We start from the raw sequence: 18,086 nt of genomic DNA on the forward strand, positions 1-18,086 counted from the left end.
AATGATGTTTTATTTAGTGTGCATATGATTTTCAGCTTATGGACAAGAAAACATCTTCTTCAACAACCACAGCAACACAATGAGATCCCAATTTTAAAGAAATAATGCAACCATTCCTTAAATCATTCATATATATTCATTAATTCATTCATTTATTCAGTTTATTCATTGAAAACCTTGACATTTCTCAAGGCAAAAGAAATAAAAAGTGAGCAGCTTTCATAAAGAATAGAGCCTTTTCCCTTCATGCATTAAAAAACACAACCTTAAAAATGTTTTAAAAACCCTAATTTATTGCTTATTTTAATAGCCAGCCAGGTTGCTGTAGCCACAGAGGAATTTTCAAGGACAAGAACCAGTGCTGGTAAAACTGTGGTCTCGTGTGGTTTTCCATACCGGCTCTCGGCAAGGATTTTCAAGAAAGGAATATCATCTCCAAGTAAGAAGAAATTCTAAGCATGTCTGGTTTGAAAGCTTTCAAAATGCATCTGGGTACTCAAAAAAGTGAGATTTACCTTTGAGTTGTTAAAAACTGATTGCAAAATGTCCAAAAGACTAAATATTTTATTAAATTTGTCCTGAAAATCTTTGAATTCATGAACTTTTCTGCATATTTATCACATCTATGACTATACTAAAGGTTGTGTATGCCTCAAATGAGTGTTTACAGGCCCTTTTCAAACTTAAACAGTAGTGGCAGATAATTTTATTTGTGTAAAACATTGCTTTTGTGTCTTGCTTGCAGATCATGATGTGCCAATAAGCTCCAGTTAGCTGTCGCCTTTTCCATAGGCGGTAGTCCTGCAATCTGAATCCAGGAGATGCAGCTCTGAATCCAATATTTCAGAAGAATGAAGATGTTAGTCAACTCTGTAGTACTTGTTTGTGTGTAAATGATTCCAATGAGTGAGATTTATAGCAAATCAGACAATAGTGAAGTGCTGTATTCTGAATTTAATGCCAAATCTAGCCTTCAAAACAGATTCTTAAAGTATTTTTTTTTAAATGGGCATAATAATGCTATCTTTGCATTTTCTACATCATGTAGCCACCTCATACATGAAAACACTAGCAGTTATCATGAATCTTTAAGTTTTGGTGTGTTTTTGCCAGTTCCTTTGTTGCGCCATTTGTCCCGGAAGCCAACAATTTTGCATATAGTGTTGTTTAGACTGTCTATTAACACATGCTCACTAAATTTCTTGTGTTAAACTGACCAGTTCTGTTACCTTTGTATATAAGTGGACCAGAAAAGCAAAATTTTGACAAGTTGAGGCATTTCAGTTTGGCTCTTTGTCATTTTTTATATAAAACACTAAGCCGATGAAGTGGAAAAACCTTATTTTGCTTAGAAAAAAATCTTAAAAGAGTAGGCCGGCCATTTTTGTGGTGCTGTTCTATAGACACCTTTGAAAGCTACAAGGAAAACTTTACTTGGTCATATTATTGCAATGCATAAGGAAATAATGGCTCTTCAAAGGTTTGCGGCTTAACATTTGAGGGAAATGGCTGTTTCTGCTTTTTATGAAAATACCACAGGTGCTAATACTTGTCTCATTCATTGAGTGTTTGATATATTATTGCCAAACTTTCAGTATGTGTTGCATATAGCCTGAAGCTGAACTATAGGAGTTTTGAAGTCTATTTCTGAAAAAATGTTGCTTAAATAGGCTCAAGACTACAGTTGTATTTTATTGAAATTGAATGAAAAAGAAGCAAAAAATGTTCTTTTTGCAAAGAACTTGACTGAATTGACACTCTATTGCAGAAATTAATAGTTTTCAGTGTAAATATTGGAAAAATCATAGCTTGTGGAAGTCTGAAAATTAATTGTTTGTAACCGATTGACTCCTTGGCGGAAGAGTTATTTATTTGAACTCAATTTTGACAGTCGGGTCAATGGTCAACATGGTGTTTTCTTGTGATTATATTTTGTGTCTTTAATTGTTCTAGTGATGCCATGTCCTTGTTTTCAATTGGGGTGTGTATAAAGTCAAAAGCCAGGTTAGTGTCTATATGAAACATATAGTAAAAATAACTGTGGTCTCACGCCTTATACCAAGGCGAAGCCATTGCCCTACCGATGTGCCACTCCTGACTGAAGCTATAACGGAGGGATACCTTTTCGCTGTCGTTTTACTATAGTATCACATCGCTTAAAACGGTAGTACAGCTTAGTACATGAAAACGAATTTGTCTTTGTTAGTATACTTTGATGAATTAGGAATAGCCAAATATTTTCAAAATTTATTTGGGATTTTGGAGCCCATATTGCTCGGGTATAGAAGCATTTGGAGATATCATGGGTGGACAAGTTGGATTATCTAAGCCACATATTGCAGTTATTCAAAGGAATATTACGAAAATGGTGCCTGATTTATCAAGACGTAATGTTGTGTGTCCATGTTTAAAATCAGCTTTAACATGCTGTACGGTTTCAAATATGGTGTACCTATATTACAAACAAAGAATTATAGATTAAACAAGGTAATACATGTATTACATAGATGATCTTGCTATAAACATGTCTATGTGAAACAAACTGTACTGATTCAAATATTATGATCATATATTACAGACAAGGAGATATAGATAAAACAATATAATATAATGACAAGTATTAATATATGGGTCTTTTTTCTCTCAAGGGTACCAATTTTGAATGGTATTTAGACAAAACACTTTAGATAAAACAAGTTATGCATGTTTGTCTACATGTATGAGTATGTGCGTCAAGAGTACTTATTCAAATATTTCTTACAAGCTGATGGAAATATAAATAAGGCAAAATTTATCTGTATGGTAATATAAGAAAACATCATGCCAACGAATATAAAGAATTTCACAGTACATGTAATTGTATGTGAAACGAGGGTACTGATTATGTAAGTTATATCTAAAATATAGATAAGACACGATGGTACATGAAAGTATTTCTGAAACAAGGTTATTTATTCAAAAAGGATATGTATGTCTAACAAGGACCACGGACCCGCCACATCCGGGCGGAATTTATAATATTATTTTCTAATGAAACTGCTGACTTGTATCAGTCTTTGGTCTGTATTGTGCATCTTTTCACACATTTTGTTTGCTCTTTTAAGCAAACATTACATTAATTGCAAATTCTATAAGCAATTAAACAAAACTTACTGCATATAGGATGCAGAATGATGTTTTATTTAGTGTGCATATGATTTTCAGCTTATGGACAAGAAAACATCTTCTTCAACAACCACAGCAACACAATGAGATCCCAATTTTAAAGAAATAATGCAACCATTCCTTAAATCATTCATATATATTCATTAATTCATTCATTTATTCAGTTTATTCATTGAAAACCTTGACATTTCTCAAGGCAAAAGAAATAAAAAGTGAGCAGCTTTCATAAAGAATAGAGCCTTTTCCCTTCATGCATTAAAAAACACAACCTTAAAAATGTTTTAAAAACCCTAATTTATTGCTTATTTTAATAGCCAGCCAGGTTGCTGTAGCCACAGAGGAATTTTCAAGGACAAGAACCAGTGCTGGTAAAACTGTGGTCTCGTGTGGTTTTCCATACCGGCTCTCGGCAAGGATTTTCAAGAAAGGAATATCATCTCCAAGTAAGAAGAAATTCTAAGCATGTCTGGTTTGAAAGCTTTCAAAATGCATCTGGGTACTCAAAAAAGTGAGATTTACCTTTGAGTTGTTAAAAACTGATTGCAAAATGTCCAAAAGACTAAATATTTTATTAAATTTGTCCTGAAAATCTTTGAATTCATGAACTTTTCTGCATATTTATCACATCTATGACTATACTAAAGGTTGTGTATGCCTCAAATGAGTGTTTACAGGCCCTTTTCAAACTTAAACAGTAGTGGCAGATAATTTTATTTGTGTAAAACATTGCTTTTGTGTCTTGCTTGCAGATCATGATGTGCCAATAAGCTCCAGTTAGCTGTCGCCTTTTCCATAGGCGGTAGTCCTGCAATCTGAATCCAGGAGATGCAGCTCTGAATCCAATATTTCAGAAGAATGAAGATGTTAGTCAACTCTGTAGTACTTGTTTGTGTGTAAATGATTCCAATGAGTGAGATTTATAGCAAATCAGACAATAGTGAAGTGCTGTATTCTGAATTTAATGCCAAATCTAGCCTTCAAAACAGATTCTTAAAGTATTTTTTTTTAAATGGGCATAATAATGCTATCTTTGCATTTTCTACATCATGTAGCCACCTCATACATGAAAACACTAGCAGTTATCATGAATCTTTAAGTTTTGGTGTGTTTTTGCCAGTTCCTTTGTTGCGCCATTTGTCCCGGAAGCCAACAATTTTGCATATAGTGTTGTTTAGACTGTCTATTAACACATGCTCACTAAATTTCTTGTGTTAAACTGACCAGTTCTGTTACCTTTGTATATAAGTGGACCAGAAAAGCAAAATTTTGACAAGTTGAGGCATTTCAGTTTGGCTCTTTGTCATTTTTTATATAAAACACTAAGCCGATGAAGTGGAAAAACCTTATTTTGCTTAGAAAAAAATCTTAAAAGAGTAGGCCGGCCATTTTTGTGGTGCTGTTCTATAGACACCTTTGAAAGCTACAAGGAAAACTTTACTTGGTCATATTATTGCAATGCATAAGGAAATAATGGCTCTTCAAAGGTTTGCGGCTTAACATTTGAGGGAAATGGCTGTTTCTGCTTTTTATGAAAATACCACAGGTGCTAATACTTGTCTCATTCATTGAGTGTTTGATATATTATTGCCAAACTTTCAGTATGTGTTGCATATAGCCTGAAGCTGAACTATAGGAGTTTTGAAGTCTATTTCTGAAAAAATGTTGCTTAAATAGGCTCAAGACTACAGTTGTATTTTATTGAAATTGAATGAAAAAGAAGCAAAAAATGTTCTTTTTGCAAAGAACTTGACTGAATTGACACTCTATTGCAGAAATTAATAGTTTTCAGTGTAAATATTGGAAAAATCATAGCTTGTGGAAGTCTGAAAATTAATTGTTTGTAACCGATTGACTCCTTGGCGGAAGAGTTATTTATTTGAACTCAATTTTGACAGTCGGGTCAATGGTCAACATGGTGTTTTCTTGTGATTATATTTTGTGTCTTTAATTGTTCTAGTGATGCCATGTCCTTGTTTTCAATTGGGGTGTGTATAAAGTCAAAAGCCAGGTTAGTGTCTATATGAAACATATAGTAAAAATAACTGTGGTCTCACGCCTTATACCAAGGCGAAGCCATTGCCCTACCGATGTGCCACTCCTGACTGAAGCTATAACGGAGGGATACCTTTTCGCTGTCGTTTTACTATAGTATCACATCGCTTAAAACGGTAGTACAGCTTAGTACATGAAAACGAATTTGTCTTTGTTAGTATACTTTGATGAATTAGGAATAGCCAAATATTTTCAAAATTTATTTGGGATTTTGGAGCCCATATTGCTCGGGTATAGAAGCATTTGGAGATATCATGGGTGGACAAGTTGGATTATCTAAGCCACATATTGCAGTTATTCAAAGGAATATTACGAAAATGGTGCCTGATTTATCAAGACGTAATGTTGTGTGTCCATGTTTAAAATCAGCTTTAACATGCTGTACGGTTTCAAATATGGTGTACCTATATTACAAACAAAGAATTATAGATTAAACAAGGTAATACATGTATTACATAGATGATCTTGCTATAAACATGTCTATGTGAAACAAACTGTACTGATTCAAATATTATGATCATATATTACAGACAAGGAGATATAGATAAAACAATATAATATAATGACAAGTATTAATATATGGGTCTTTTTTCTCTCAAGGGTACCAATTTTGAATGGTATTTAGACAAAACACTTTAGATAAAACAAGTTATGCATGTTTGTCTACATGTATGAGTATGTGCGTCAAGAGTACTTATTCAAATATTTCTTACAAGCTGATGGAAATATAAATAAGGCAAAATTTATCTGTATGGTAATATAAGAAAACATCATGCCAACGAATATAAAGAATTTCACAGTACATGTAATTGTATGTGAAACGAGGGTACTGATTATGTAAGTTATATCTAAAATATAGATAAGACACGATGGTACATGAAAGTATTTCTGAAACAAGGTTATTTATTCAAAAAGGATATGTATGTCTAACAAGGACCACGGACCCGCCACATCCGGGCGGAATTTATAATATTATTTTCTAATGAAACTGCTGACTTGTATCAGTCTTTGGTCTGTATTGTGCATCTTTTCACACATTTTGTTTGCTCTTTTAAGCAAACATTACATTAATTGCAAATTCTATAAGCAATTAAACAAAACTTACTGCATATAGGATGCAGAATGATGTTTTATTTAGTGTGCATATGATTTTCAGCTTATGGACAAGAAAACATCTTCTTCAACAACCACAGCAACACAATGAGATCCCAATTTTAAAGAAATAATGCAACCATTCCTTAAATCATTCATATATATTCATTAATTCATTCATTTATTCAGTTTATTCATTGAAAACCTTGACATTTCTCAAGGCAAAAGAAATAAAAAGTGAGCAGCTTTCATAAAGAATAGAGCCTTTTCCCTTCATGCATTAAAAAACACAACCTTAAAAATGTTTTAAAAACCCTAATTTATTGCTTATTTTAATAGCCAGCCAGGTTGCTGTAGCCACAGAGGAATTTTCAAGGACAAGAACCAGTGCTGGTAAAACTGTGGTCTCGTGTGGTTTTCCATACCGGCTCTCGGCAAGGATTTTCAAGAAAGGAATATCATCTCCAAGTAAGAAGAAATTCTAAGCATGTCTGGTTTGAAAGCTTTCAAAATGCATCTGGGTACTCAAAAAAGTGAGATTTACCTTTGAGTTGTTAAAAACTGATTGCAAAATGTCCAAAAGACTAAATATTTTATTAAATTTGTCCTGAAAATCTTTGAATTCATGAACTTTTCTGCATATTTATCACATCTATGACTATACTAAAGGTTGTGTATGCCTCAAATGAGTGTTTACAGGCCCTTTTCAAACTTAAACAGTAGTGGCAGATAATTTTATTTGTGTAAAACATTGCTTTTGTGTCTTGCTTGCAGATCATGATGTGCCAATAAGCTCCAGTTAGCTGTCGCCTTTTCCATAGGCGGTAGTCCTGCAATCTGAATCCAGGAGATGCAGCTCTGAATCCAATATTTCAGAAGAATGAAGATGTTAGTCAACTCTGTAGTACTTGTTTGTGTGTAAATGATTCCAATGAGTGAGATTTATAGCAAATCAGACAATAGTGAAGTGCTGTATTCTGAATTTAATGCCAAATCTAGCCTTCAAAACAGATTCTTAAAGTATTTTTTTTTAAATGGGCATAATAATGCTATCTTTGCATTTTCTACATCATGTAGCCACCTCATACATGAAAACACTAGCAGTTATCATGAATCTTTAAGTTTTGGTGTGTTTTTGCCAGTTCCTTTGTTGCGCCATTTGTCCCGGAAGCCAACAATTTTGCATATAGTGTTGTTTAGACTGTCTATTAACATATGCTCACTAAATTTCTTGTGTTAAACTGACCAGTTCTGTTACCTTTGTATATAAGTGGACCAGAAAAGCAAAATTTTGACAAGTTGAGGCATTTCAGTTTGGCTCTTTGTCATTTTTTATATAAAACACTAAGCCGATGAAGTGGAAAAACCTTATTTTGCTTAGAAAAAAATCTTAAAAGAGTAGGCCGGCCATTTTTGTGGTGCTGTTCTATAGACACCTTTGAAAGCTACAAGGAAAACTTTACTTGGTCATATTATTGCAATGCATAAGGAAATAATGGCTCTTCAAAGGTTTGCGGCTTAACATTTGAGGGAAATGGCTGTTTCTGCTTTTTATGAAAATACCACAGGTGCTAATACTTGTCTCATTCATTGAGTGTTTGATATATTATTGCCAAACTTTCAGTATGTGTTGCATATAGCCTGAAGCTGAACTATAGGAGTTTTGAAGTCTATTTCTGAAAAAATGTTGCTTAAATAGGCTCAAGACTACAGTTGTATTTTATTGAAATTGAATGAAAAAGAAGCAAAAAATGTTCTTTTTGCAAAGAACTTGACTGAATTGACACTCTATTGCAGAAATTAATAGTTTTCAGTGTAAATATTGGAAAAATCATAGCTTGTGGAAGTCTGAAAATTAATTGTTTGTAACCGATTGACTCCTTGGCGGAAGAGTTATTTATTTGAACTCAATTTTGACAGTCGGGTCAATGGTCAACATGGTGTTTTCTTGTGATTATATTTTGTGTCTTTAATTGTTCTAGTGATGCCATGTCCTTGTTTTCAATTGGGGTGTGTATAAAGTCAAAAGCCAGGTTAGTGTCTATATGAAACATATAGTAAAAATAACTGTGGTCTCACGCCTTATACCAAGGCGAAGCCATTGCCCTACCGATGTGCCACTCCTGACTGAAGCTATAACGGAGGGATACCTTTTCGCTGTCGTTTTACTATAGTATCACATCGCTTAAAACGGTAGTACAGCTTAGTACATGAAAACGAATTTGTCTTTGTTAGTATACTTTGATGAATTAGGAATAGCCAAATATTTTCAAAATTTATTTGGGATTTTGGAGCCCATATTGCTCGGGTATAGAAGCATTTGGAGATATCATGGGTGGACAAGTTGGATTATCTAAGCCACATATTGCAGTTATTCAAAGGAATATTACGAAAATGGTGCCTGATTTATCAAGACGTAATGTTGTGTGTCCATGTTTAAAATCAGCTTTAACATGCTGTACGGTTTCAAATATGGTGTACCTATATTACAAACAAAGAATTATAGATTAAACAAGGTAATACATGTATTACATAGATGATCTTGCTATAAACATGTCTATGTGAAACAAACTGTACTGATTCAAATATTATGATCATATATTACAGACAAGGAGATATAGATAAAACAATATAATATAATGACAAGTATTAATATATGGGTCTTTTTTCTCTCAAGGGTACCAATTTTGAATGGTATTTAGACAAAACACTTTAGATAAAACAAGTTATGCATGTTTGTCTACATGTATGAGTATGTGCGTCAAGAGTACTTATTCAAATATTTCTTACAAGCTGATGGAAATATAAATAAGGCAAAATTTATCTGTATGGTAATATAAGAAAACATCATGCCAACGAATATAAAGAATTTCACAGTACATGTAATTGTATGTGAAACGAGGGTACTGATTATGTAAGTTATATCTAAAATATAGATAAGACACGATGGTACATGAAAGTATTTCTGAAACAAGGTTATTTATTCAAAAAGGATATGTATGTCTAACAAGGAAATATAGATAAGGCAAGCTATCCATGTAGAGTATGAATTTGTGATTCAAGGGTGATAATTCCATATGATGTTTTTTAAATAATGAATTGAAAATAAGCAAGCTTTACATGCATCTATATAGATATACTTTTTTATTATTAAATATTCCACATAACACAATACAATTGATCATATACATACCTAATGTATCACATATGGTGTTTATTATGTGATGCTTATTTAAGAAGTGAGGGTGGTGTCGATAGAATAGACATTTTTATATTGTTAAACAAATTGATAAAAAAAAAAAAAAAAAAAAAAAAAAAAAAAAAAAAAAAAAAAAAAAAAAACAGAAATCAATTTTAAACTAGAACAAAAAATATTAACGAGTAAATAAAGAGTTTATAAACTACGAAAATGTAGAAAGAAAAAAAAGACTGTACTAGAGACGTAATTTTTCTTTTAATACATTTTTGCTCGTGGACTGTTAGTTTTTCATTCATCAATGCAATTTCATGTTTGATTTTGTATCGCAAACCTATGTAGTTTTTGAAAGCTGTAAAAGTTGGAGTAATATCTCTAAGCTTCATAAAGTATATAAAATATTTCAATTACACAATCAAGAAATTAATGAGACGACTAAAATTTTTGAAAAAATCCAAAACTTATGGTTTTAATATTTAGACTAATTGGGATATCTATTGACAAGAATAGGTTATTAAGATTGTTTCACAAATTTTGTACAAGTCTACATTCCCAAAAAAGATATTCCATTGTCTCTATATATTCTGAACAGAATTGGCATACGCAGGAGTTTGTGAGCTTGCATTGATATAGGTATCTGTTTGAGGGTATAAGCCATGAATGTATTTGTACTGGAAGGTTCTTATTGTTGTATGAATGGTGCATGTTAATGGCAATGTAAATATTTTATTCCATATAATTGTCTCGAAATTTGTACCTAGAATTTGATTCCATTTCTCTTCTTTACCATGGTTTGCTTTGAGGGTTTTTATTTGTAATGTATACAGAATTTTATTCGGTTTTTGCTTAGTATTTTCAACCTATTGAACAAGTGAGACTATATCATGATTTACTATTGATTCTTCTTTTAATTTATGTTTTATTTTACTCGGTATACTAGCCGTAAGCTGGTAATACTTTAGGAAATCAGAATTGCCTATAGTTTAAAGATGTTTTATCTCGTCAAATGTATCGAATTCCTTTGATCTGTAATCAAAGATATGTTGGACAAATTTGATACCTTTTTCATACCATTTGTGATAGTATACACTTTGTTCATTTACCTTTATGTCGGAGTTATTCCATAATATTATTTTACTTGAACTATTAATTTCAATATATTTGCCTATTTCAGACCATGATAAGAGTACTTCAGCTAAAATATATACTTTCGAAAACCAACCTGCCTCCAAATTTATGTAAAGCGTAATTATAAAAAGTTTTGTATTGATGTCTATTTGTTTCATCCAGTAGTCTCTTCACCCATGACGCTTTAATCGATTTATTTAACATATAAATATTTGGAACTCTAAGGCCACCATCTTTAAAATCGTTCATAAGTACTTTCCTTTTTATCTTGTCGGGTTTATTGTTCCAAATGAACTTAAAAATTGACGTGTTAATGTCATCAAGGATGTATTAAGGTGGTGAAGGTAGAACTGTCATGGGCTAGATAAGTTTTGGAAGCGCTAATGTCTTAACTACTGTAACTTTTCCCATAAGCTTTAGTTTTCTGTGCTGCCAACTTTTGAGACAATTCTTGAAACTTTGTAGCTTTGGAACAAGATTATTTTGAATCATATTGCTATTGCTCTTGTTAAAAACGATTCCAAGTGTTTTGGCTTCCTGACTCTCGTTGTAAAATTGATAACTATCTACGTATGCAATATATGATGATTTTAAACTCCCTACTCGTAAGACTGTAGATTTTGTTGAATTTAATTTTAGGCCAGATATTTTTCCAAAGTTATCTATTGTTTGTATCAAAATTTCGAAAGATGTTTTGGATCCATCATTAATATATGTAGCATCGTCAGCAAAAAGAGAATGTTTTATTTCATTCTTATCAAGTTGTATCCCTTTAATAAGTTTATTTTTCTGTATTGTATTAGATAGCAGTTCAATACAAATGATAAATATGGAAGAAGATAAAGGGCAGCCTTGTCTGACGCCTCGCTCAATTTGAAATTCTTCAGAGAGAAAACCATTATTTATTATAACACTGTTGATATCATTATAGAAGAGCTTGACCCAATTTATTAAGCTTTGACCAAAATTTAAATGTTCTAGACATTTAGGATAAATTCGCGGTTTAAAGTATCATAAGCCTTTTCAAAATCGGCAAAAAATAACAACCCAGGCTTATTTGTAGTAATATTGAAATAGTTAATACTTTCATCTGTAAGTCGTATGTTTTCACCAATGAATCTTCCATACACAAAACCTGTTTGAAAAGGGCTTACAATTTTATTTAAAATTCTTTTCATTCTATTTGAAATGGATTTGGTTGCTATTTTATATAGATATACATGTAAATCAAGGCTTGTGCCTCAAATATAATGAAAAAAGACCATAAGCTATTTTAGACACGGTGTAGATGCTTGTAAATGTGAACCTGGAATTCTGATTAAAAGTGACACTCTTATTAAAAAATCAATACACATGTATGATAAACATCAGTTTTGAGTGATAAATCTTTAACTAAATTACTAAATAATGCATTTATTGAAAATATCAATAACTGATAACAAGTTTGTAACCGTGTATTTGATAGCTGAAAACCCAAACATATTAAATGATTGGTGAATGCTTGAAGAGTTACAGTGATCTACTATCGTCTCATAAGGTAGAAATATTGTGTTTTCTGAACATTTCTTTCGAATTACACTCGGAATCCTTCAAAAGAAACATTGTTTTCGACACATATTTATTATTTCTGGAATACCTATTCAATTGTGTAAATGGTAGTTAATCTTTTTTTGGAGCAATCGTGCATCCTTAGATATGACTGTATTTTAAAGAAGGAGATATGGATAAAGCAATGTCGATAAATACATAGAAATTGAAAACGCTTTATACGTAGTGAACAGAACTAGAATGTCACTGTGTTTCAGTTTCTCGGGGACGGGGTTACGCTGAGTACCGGTGCGATGCAACTGGTTGATGTCTTCCGGTACTATGCCTGACCCGGCGTCCTTGACAACCTTAAGAACGAGAACGTCGGCAATCTAACCCTTATCCTGAGGAACGTTGCATACCCGGACGTTGTGACGCCTGCTGTATTGTTGCAGATTTTCTAGAGTGGAAGACAAGGAGGACAAATGTTTCTTAAGGTTGGTGATTTCTGGGATTTTTTTTCTGTGATGAACAGAATGTTTACTTGTTGGACTAAGGGATTAACCTTCTCTGAAACTTTGGCATCGATGAACATGGTAATTTCTTGCCATTCGTTACAAATCAAAGTCCGCCAGGATGGAAGCGGGTTGCTAGGGCGGTTGCTGAGATGGTTGAATGGAAAAGGGAGAATTTGGGAGTTTGGCTGGAGATTGTACAAACATATGGCCATGTGTCGGATGGAAGAAGAACTGTTGCTGTGACAGATTCTGTGATATGAAACTTTGAGATTGAGGTTGAGATTGAGAATATTTATGAACCTGAGCATCCTCTATGACTATATCAACACTGACATGTTTATGCAATCTTACTGCTAAAGGCGTTGAGTCGTTTCCGGACTGATTCTTGGATCGGATTTAACAAAGTCTGAAGAAGCCCCTACACTGACGTTGCTGGACACACTAGTAACACTGTCAGTATCTATATCAGAGTTATAACAGTCGATAACAATGTCAAAATGCCTCAACGTTTTGTTCGAGTTTTCAATCAATTGAGGGGAAATAACTTTCCTCTTGTTGTTTCTTGTTCATTTGTTTTTACCTGATTTTTTTCCTAATTTGTTAATTATGTTCGTTTTATCAGCTAAATCTTGTTTATGAACAATGCTTTGTTTTTGTTTACCTAAAAGATCATTATTACTTTTGAAAAACCACCAAGAACCTATTAGTTTGAGGGTTTGTTTACAATTTTTCCTTCACTTGAAAAAAATATTTGCTTTCACCGGAAGCGGGAAGTCAAACCTTTATGAAATTACAGCTGAAGAATAACTTATCGGAATAACGGCATTTAAAAGAGTTACGAGTTTGATTTAAGAACAAGTCATTCAATAATAGTTTAGCAATCCATGAATAGGTACGATTCATGGCATCGGAGCAAAATTTGGGGTAAGCAGTTCTGCCGATAATGTAGAGGGATGGTCTTAAACATTATTAAAAGAGAGATCCTTCTGGAGTGCAAAACACAATATTTCAAACTTATTTTGACAACACCATTCTAGGACTCATTAACACTGTTCGTTTGTGCAACATTGTTAACAAGCATAAACTCGGCGAAAGAGGTAATCTATTTTAAAGATGCCAAATGTCTTATAACTTTCAGACATATATTCGATTATTTGATGTATCTTCCTGTACTGTTGCTAGGTTAGTACATTCGAGGATAGCGGAATCTTTGAAGGACGAAGCCCTACTCCGCCATGACCTTTTGCTTTTTGAGCGTTCTCTGTAAAATTATCGAATTGAATTGGCAGGTCTCTGGATTTGTTTTCCATTCGATTTCTAAACATGTGTTGAGCAGAATATAATCCTTCCTATGAATATTCTGATTTTGGTTCAAAGTGATCGAAATTGCCTCTCTGCACACCGTAGAAATCTCCGTAATATTCCACCACTTTCAGACAAATCCCTTCAGATATCGACAATTCCATTTCCTGTCATAAAACAAAGCTTTACGTCTGTATGTGTGATATGTTTTGTCTTTTATAATAACAGTTGTTGAATTGTTATGTTTTCGATCTTTAATATCTATCGTTTATTTACTCACAGGCTGTAAACATTGACATTAGTAATCCGTCAACAATTGCTCACCCTTTGCTTTTGCCGTGAATGCAGGGCGACAACGAAAAAAGGAATGTTTGGAATATAATAATAAAGCGGTTTTATAAATAGAATACTTATTTTACAATTTGATTGCCATATAACGAAAATGGAACTTCAACAAAAGTAACTAAGTGTCTCATGGTTTTAACATCTAATATCCCTCACCTGGTACTGATTTCGTAGAAGCCCAGGAAGACCATGTGTATAATTCTTTCTTCATTGTGTCCATGTTCGACGAATCTTTATTCTCATAGTTCGCATTCGTCTTTTGTTCATTTAGATCATCCGGTGATGTGCTTTTCAGAGCGGTATTGTCGCTATCGGGATTCGTTTCAACTAGATAAAGTGATGTTGATGAGGATATATGCTCAAAACATCCTGTTATCATTTTATCTATTAACTATATTTATAAGTATGTATTTTTGTACTGAAATTGAGGATGTTAGCTATAGAATGTTATTCAACATGCATTTCGTCCTTACCCTTAAACAAGACGATGTATTGTTTCAAACAGATATGTTCAGGTTTTTTTTTCAAGAATAGTAAATTTTATGTTAGTGTACATATTCACGCATCTAACACACAAACTTAAAACGATAATTGTTTTATATTAAAATGTTATACATGAGCAAAACAAACTTACCATTTGAAGGGTCACATTGTGTCCCTTCTGTGACTTCTTGCATCAAGTTGGCTGGTGAATATTTCTCGTCAGTTCTCGTGGAAATTATCTCCTGTAGAAGGAGGACCGACAATAATTGAGATGTTTAGCAGGTTCAACCAATCTCTTCCTTTATAGTTTTAAAAGCAGTTAGGCGCATTGCTTTGATTCACGTTCTAATATGTTTAAAGTGCTATGAAGAGTGATATAGATTGTCCCTGAAGTTTTCATGGATTGAGGTAGAGCAGGACGGAGCATCTTAATGGCTTAAACTATTAATGCGTTCAATTGAAAACACATAAATTTACGCCAGAATCTCAAAGTTTAAAAAATAATACCAGAAATCCTGCTTCTTCAATATTCGAGGTCATGCATTCCTATAACTCACTCTATTCAAGCCTGATAATAACATATCGATTCAAAGTATGCAACTAATATTTCTTTACAAGTGTGATCGATTAGTTCACCGATTGCGCATTCTTCTCCCTTGAGCTAAATCAGGCTTGAAACTACCCATTTGGTTTCCTGAAGACATTTTACGCTGGCTTCTCCCATTACGCTTTTGTCACTATATTTACGCAGTTACGCTATTGTGTTAGAATTACGTGAACATGTATCGCAGCTTGATTCGCAGGCATGGTTGTGCAGTTTCCTGATAAAGCTTTCGGTATCTCAGTCATGGTTTGCCAGCTGCAATCATGATCTCAGCGTGACTGAGAAGGAATAAAGAGTAAACATTAAAATAGTTTTATCCGCAGTTCAAACAGTGCCATGATATCAACATATGTAATTAACTGTAGAAAGTACAAAGAGCTGAAAAGGTAACACCAAATAATAAAGAGTAAACATTCAATAGTTTTATTCGCAGTTCAAACAGTGCTATGATATTTCAAACTGTGCCTTTGTCATAAGCTGTAGTTCTGTTAATACAAAGAGTATTGACTGTAGTATGTTATAATTTTAGAGCATAATCTTTATTCCATATAAATAAGTGTTTAGATGAATTCAGTCATGTAAACAAAGTCTTCATATAATTAAAACATTACTTGCATATTATAGAAACAGGTCCTCTCGCACATCAAGACATTTCCGATCAACGAAAAAATTCTCATCGGCAGCAGATATGGCGAAACTGAAGTTTAGCATGACAGAGGAAGTTCTAGTCCAGTCCCCAATGGATGAAAATAGCTGTAGAATGACGGGATGTGTGCTTGTCACCCCTACCACGATGGCTGTGGCCGATTGCAACATCAGCGCCGTCAAAATTGTAGACATCCAGTACAACAGTATTGTGAGATATTTCAAACTATGCGCCGCCCCCTGGGATGTTACAATTCTACCCAATGATAAAATTGCGGTGACTTTGCAATTGAAGAAATTTGATCAAATCATCGCGTTGGACTCTAGAAGCCAAGAGGTATTTCTCAAAGTCGATGGTGATTGTCGGGGCATTGACTACGTTCACAAGCTACGTGCATTTGTAATAACATTTGTCGACCCGGATAAGGTGGAATTGATTGATCTGCAAGGCACTCCGTTGAAAACGTTCTCATTTTACAACGGTGAGGCTATGTTTCTACGTCCGCATTATGTGTGCTGTTTGAATACGGAAGATCTCGTGTTCGTCTCTGACACTATAAAGAATACGGTCACAAAACTGTCTTTAGCTGGCGAAGTGTTAGGTGTATACAGTGATAAAGAAATGACAGAGCCTGAAGGTGTTTGTTCCACGAGTGACGGGGGCTTTCTTGTCAGCAGTTATAGCAAGAATTTGATACAGCTGGTGTCTAAAACTCGAAAATATTCTCACTGATGTGGATGGTATAGAAAGTGTCCAAACTATGCATTTTGATCTTAAAAACTGTAAAATATATGTAGCTTTATACAAAAACAACGTGAAAGTTTTCTCACCGTCAGGAAAATAGATTAATGTTTATCTCAAACGCGATTCGACTAATATGACCAGAATTGATAACGTCGAATTTAAATTATATGCTTGCTGGCACCTAGCAATAAAATAATCCATCACCACTAAGATCTTTGTTGTTGTTCATACGTAGAAAACAACATGAAAGTAGGGGATGATGACATTGCAAAATACACATCTGCCTGGTTAGACGGAGCAGTGCAATGTTTGTCAACATAGCTTATCAAAAAGCTTTAGAAAAGGAAGATTTTCCGACCAACCAACTTTATTTCTTGGGGACATAACACCGGTAACAAACATAATTGTTTTAGGCATTTAGAATGGTAATTTAGTTTTTTTTTCCAAATTTCATTTTTTCATTAGTTTGGAACGAATTCTTAGCCGCTGAATCATCCATGCTTTTTATAGTATCAAATGTTAATGTCATTTATTTAACAATACCGTGACGGGTGTCGTAAGAATGATATGAAATAGGCGTTAACAAATTTACGCACCTTATATAACACCAAGTACACGGGTCAAAACAATGTTTCAACAGCGTATTAGTAATGGGGCTTTCATTAATTTGTGAAATATAAAATTTTTCAGATATTTCCCTCCAAAAAGTGAGTATTTAAAATATGTATGTGTATAGGGGGGGGGGGGGGGGGGTGCTTCAAAGCATTTAATAACCAGCTCTTATTTTAAAATTATTTCTATACTTTTCACGTTAAATTGTATTTTTCTACTTTTTTGTAACTGAACGGATTTTTGCGACCGTCCTTTTAAAGTATAATTTAAATTGATAGGCAAGAAAAGCATTTGGCTGGTTGGCTAAATTAAAGTAATACTGAATAAGGAGAAGAAAATATATTTAAATTTAAATACGGTCCAAGTTCCTTTCTACTCGGTAAGCAGCCAGTGTCATATACACCGCGCGATAAAGACAAATTGTATATACTAATGCAGCATTTTTAAACAATATGTATTCTTGCATCCGAATTTGTCGATTCGTCAGTACATGAATGTACATGACACAAACGTATTTTTGAATGAATATATTATTTCAGTCGAAATGACGTACAGGTAATTTTTAACCTGATATATATATGTTCTATACGCATGCACCTACGCAAATAAACCTGTCAACTTGTTTATTGAATAGTCTGAAGTTTATCGCACATGAATCTTTGCAATATTGTG

At 33.4% G+C, this 18,086-nt stretch overlaps 1 pseudogene; it reads left to right on the forward strand.

Annotated features, from left to right (window-relative positions):
- The first annotated feature begins 14,422 nt into the window (after positions 1-14,422).
- On the forward strand, positions 14,423-16,915 carry LOC128207729 (uncharacterized; annotated as a pseudogene).
- The last annotated feature ends 1,171 nt before the right edge of the window (positions 16,916-18,086 follow it).

Source organism: Mya arenaria, chromosome 11 (assembly GCF_026914265.1).
Source record: "Mya arenaria isolate MELC-2E11 chromosome 11, ASM2691426v1".
Lineage (NCBI taxonomy): Eukaryota > Metazoa > Mollusca > Bivalvia > Myida > Myidae > Mya > Mya arenaria.